The sequence below is a fragment of the Saimiri boliviensis genome, chromosome 15 (genome assembly GCF_048565385.1).
Source record: "Saimiri boliviensis isolate mSaiBol1 chromosome 15, mSaiBol1.pri, whole genome shotgun sequence".
Lineage (NCBI taxonomy): Eukaryota > Metazoa > Chordata > Mammalia > Primates > Cebidae > Saimiri > Saimiri boliviensis.
The window spans coordinates 85,976,406-85,981,417 of NC_133463.1; the positions used below are offsets into that span (position 1 = coordinate 85,976,406).

Genomic DNA, 5,012 nt, shown 5'->3' on the forward strand with positions numbered 1-5,012 from the left:
TTGAGAGGCTGAGGCATGAGAATTGTTTGAACCTGGGAGTTAGAGATTGCCGTGAGCCGAGATGGCACACCATTCCACTCCAGCCTGGGTGACAGGGCGAGACTCCATCTCAAAAACAAAACAAAACAAAACCCTGTTCCTCACGATTGTGGACTCACAGCTCCATCTCGTGGATATCTTTGGACTTCCTTAGTATTTTTTTTCCTTACTAGAAAGTTCAACAAATTAAATACTATCTCTCAGCACAGAGGATGCAAAACCCACAAACTTCCATTTCTGACTTTAAGAAGAAAATGTCTTCTTGGAAAAATGTACATATCCAAAACTAACTGAGATAGAAGGAAAATCCTAGCATATCTGCCCAGCAAGCTTACAGGAAAGTACTTCTAATCAATGCGGAGGGCATGGCCGGAAGGCTTCCTGGAGGAGGTGGCAGATCATGATAACCGGCAGTATGCATTGAGCACTGCTCGGGCTGGCCTTCTGATACTTTATGTGTATTTATTCTCATTTAATCCTTACAAAAACACTGTGAGCATACAGGGAAAGCCAACCTTCGAATCTAGGTGGTCTTGCTCCCAAATTCACTCTCAATTATAAATGCTGGTTGCTACTAGCTGAATAATAGTTTGCATTTCTTTTTTATTATTATTATTTTATTTTACTTTGTTAAATCTTACTAATATTCTTTAAGGGACAAACCAGACAAGCAGGCTATAGTGAGGAAATCTTATTTTGGAGAGTCAAGAAACCACTCAGATACTTCCAGGTATTATCTTCAGTGATGCTTCTTATCTTTATTCAGGGAGTCCAGGTAATATTCAGCTCCTACAGCTACCAGAAATGCAGGAAATCTCCATTTGAACCCTGTAAAGAATACATCAAAAAAGGCAACTTTTTTGCAAAGCCACACATGTATCTCCCAGCTTCATTACGGCCCCATGGGTCCCTTAGCTCTCATGCAGCCAGCCTCTTCTGAACGATTTCTAATGGTGTCCCTTCTATCTTCCATTGTCTATAATCTGGAAGTTCCATTTTACTATGTCCACGTTCATGTCCATGTCCATGGGCCATGTCTGTATCTGAAGTGAATCTAAAAGTCTGATGAAAATCAACCTTCACTTAAGGAAGCTGGCTCTAGTACAGAAAAATTGCTGGTATTCTTTCCCTGACAGCAATCTGACCTCTCAGGACACTCACCTCTGCAACCAGAGCCAACTGGAAGCCTAGTTTGCATTTCAAATGAAAGATTAAAAGTGCCAGAGACTTGCTGAAATTCAAATTCCCTAACTACAAATTACCTAATTCCTATGAAGGAAACAAACGGGGATTTTTAAAGCAGCAGGCTTTGAATGAGCGGGACAGCTGGTATCTGCACAGAGCGGGCTTTCCAGGGAAGGGAGTGATAGGGGCTCAGTGTAGCTGTGGAAGTAAGGACAATTGAGAGAAAGGGAACCGTGAGGAAAAGAGTGGTTGTGCCTCCAGATCTCATGCAGAGACAAGCAAAGGAGAGTGGGTGGCATGTTTTGCAGAAGGGCAAATCTCAAAAACAAAATACTAGAAAATTCTAGACACAGATAACATGGGGAGGGAAAGAAAGCTGGACACTGGAGAGATTGACGTGGAATATTGGCTCTACATTTATTGAGTTCTATGACCTAAGACAAGTCACACTTTGTTTTTTTGAGATGAAATCTCACTCTGTCACCCAGACTGGAGTGCAGTGGCACGATCTCAGCTCACTGCAACCTCCCTCTCCCAGGTTTAAGTGATTCTCCTGCCTCAGCCTCCCAAGTAGCTGGGACTACAGGCGCATGCCACCACGTTGGTTAATTTTTGTACTTTTTTTTTTAGTAGAGACAGGGTTTCACCAAGGTGGCTGGTTTCAAACTCCTGACCTAAGTTTCGAACCAGGCTGGTTTCGAACTCCTGACCTAAGGTGATCCACCCGCCTCAGAGGACAACTTTTTGATGTAGGGACTATTTTGGCATGTCCCCAACACAGCATCAAGGGAGAAGAGGGTACAAGAAGAAGCAGAGTGAGACCAGAGTGGAGTGGGAGTCAAAAGAGGTGGGTGCTTGTGCAGAAAGGTAAGAGCTTTAATCTGAATGCCACAGAAAGCCATGCTAGGGTTGGGAGCAGGGGAGTAACATGGCAGGATGAATGTTATGTAAAGGATTTCACATAGGTCAATATGCAGGAATATCACAAATACTGCAAAGCAGGGAGAAGACCAGATCTAAAGAGCACATACTGCGTCCCATTCATACAAAGTAGAAACGTGGGCAAAACTCTTCCGTGCTGCGAGCAATGCTTGATGTTGAGACGGGGCTGTGTCTGGCGGGGAGCAGGAGGAAGTCTGAGCATGGTGGGACAGGGTCTGATTCTTCATCTGGATGCTGGTTCCTGGGGGTGCTCAAGTTGTAGAAGTTCACCAAGCCGTATGCTTGTTGTATGCACATTTCCCTGCATGCATGCCATATGCTAATAACAGTTTTAAAGGGAAATATTCCAGTAGGTCCTGTGTGGGTAGGGACAGCAGAAGAATGAGACCAGTTAAGAGGCAAACTCAGCCCTCCTGGTGAGAGACAAGGGGGGCTGGGACTAGGATAACTGGGTGAAGGTGGCAAGAAGTTGTCAAATTCATTCTCCATCTCTGTGGCATCAATACCTACTCCAAGCCACTCTGATGTCTCCTCCTGGCCCGTCCTTCAGCCTCCATGCCTTCCCCCTCCATAACCCAGCCCCTTCTGCAGCCACTGACCTCTTTAGTGGAGAATGCTCTATGCTCTGTACGAGCCTGCCCTCATCCTTGGCATTCACTTGCTTCATCACCCAGAGCAATTTCCAGTCCTGCCAGCTGCAGACACGCTAGATGCCTATAGGCTATATCATATAGCCTAGGTGTGTAGTAGGTTATACGATCTAGGTTTGTGTAAGTACACTGAGACTATAATCTTCTCACAACACAATCACTTAAGGACACGATTTTCTGTGCATATTCTCATTGTTAAGTGATGCATGACTGTATAGGTGACAATATTTGACTTTCCTACCTGGGAGTGCTTTGATGTCTTTGATTCTCATTTTAATCCTATCCTTTTTGTGTCATGACGTTCTAGTCTGTTGCATTAAAAAACAGTGTTTTCCAACTCACTAAATACATATGAGACACCGATGTCTTTCTGCTCATAATCTGAAGCATCCTGCTGAACTCAATGCACATATGCTGTATGAACTACACAGCAGGAGAGATTGAAAACAGCCTACCAAGTGTTTTCTCACTGCTCTGCTCCCACTTTCAGAATAAATTGCTTCAGCCCCTCAGATTTTTGACCTATTTATAAGGTAGCAGAGAAAAACTGAATGGTATCCAGCCTCTATTCTGTTTAAGCATGTTTTTCCTCCAACAATGACTTTTCACTAATGTTAACACGAACACAATGAGTAGAAACATTGCATAGCACTGATTCTACAGGAACTATTTCTATGCATGCACCAGGACAGATTCTTTTCTTTTAAAAAAAATTCAGCAGTACATTTTTAAGACATATAATTATCAGGTCTCTATTCTATTATTTATCTGCCAGCATATCTCAAAATATATTCTGTGAGGTGCTATTTCTGCAATACATATACACACGTCATAAGAAATATAAGCTTCTAGGTCAAATTGCATTGGGAGATTATGGGCTAAATAATGTTTTACAAGTTTGTTTTGCTGTACAACTTCTTAGAGCTTTTAATAAACTACATATAAATTCATGTGTATGATATCTTTTCTACATTTGAATCTATATCTAACTTGACATCTCTATGAAATATTGAATACATAGCTCAAGCTTAACGTGTGCAAGTATGCTTTTTGATTCTTCCTTATCTGATTCTTGATCCTCTTGTTGACTTCTTCTTAACTGGCAACATTTTCCAGGTGTGCAGTCCAAAATCTATGTTTTATACTTGATTCACCTGTTTTTGAAAGATAAACAAAAATAATCCTCATATCCTATCTTTTCATGCATTCTAAATAAATCCCCAACTGCACTGGTCCAATTCACCATTATTTCCAACCTGCATTATTATAATAACTTCTAAATAGTCACCCTGCTTCTAGTCTTGATCCAATTCTAGAGGTTCTCTAGATGCAACTTACAGTGATCTGTTAAAAGTATAAGTCAGACTGTACCCTTTCCTCTCTGATCCAAATCTTCCATTGGCTTCTTTTTGTATTTGGAATAAAATTCAAAATCCTTCCCATGGGCTTCAGTGAATAATATCACATGGCTCTTGGCAACCTCTCCCACTTTTTTTTTTTTTAACCTACCCTCACCCCCTCCCCTGGCCAGCTAGCTATTCTTCCTTTCTCTCATGTATGCCAACTACTTTTCTAACCGAGGGACTTTAATCTATGCCTGCCATGTTCTTTCCCTTGATATATTCTTTTCTTTCTTTCTTTTTTTTTTTTTTTTTTTTTTTTTTTTGAGACGGAATCTTGCTCTGTCACCCAGGCTGGAGTGCAGTGGTACAGTCTCAGCTCACTGCAACCTCCGCCTCCCAGGTTTAAGCCATTCCCCTGCCTCAGCTTCCTGAGTAGCTGGGATTATAAGCACATGCCACCACATCCATTAATTTTTTGTATTCTTTTAGTAGAGACGGGGTTTTACCATGTTGACCAGACTGGTCTTGAACTCCTGACCTTGTGTTTCAGCCACCCCAGACTCCCAGAGTGCTGAGATTACAGGCATGAGCCACTGCACTCGGCTGATACATACTTTTTAAAAAAATATTTTACTCTTCTACATTATCCCAATGCTTGCTCACACAACAACTTTCCTACCCATCCTGTCTAAAACCACATCTGTTCCTATTCTCTGTCCATTTTTACTGCTTTATTTATTTATTTATATATTTATTTATTTATTTTGCTTGGGACTCATCACTACTTTATAATATTAATTCTTGCATACCTGTCCACTTTTTGGTTGTTAGGTCTCCCCAGGAAGAATCTGAG

General features: G+C 41.5%; 1 pseudogene; it reads right to left on the reverse strand.

Moving 5' to 3' along the window:
- Nucleotides 1-778: 778 nt before the first annotated feature.
- LOC120362139 (NADH dehydrogenase [ubiquinone] 1 beta subcomplex subunit 3 pseudogene) lies at nucleotides 779-1,214 on the reverse strand (annotated as a pseudogene).
- Between the last annotated feature and the right edge of the window lie 3,798 nt (nucleotides 1,215-5,012).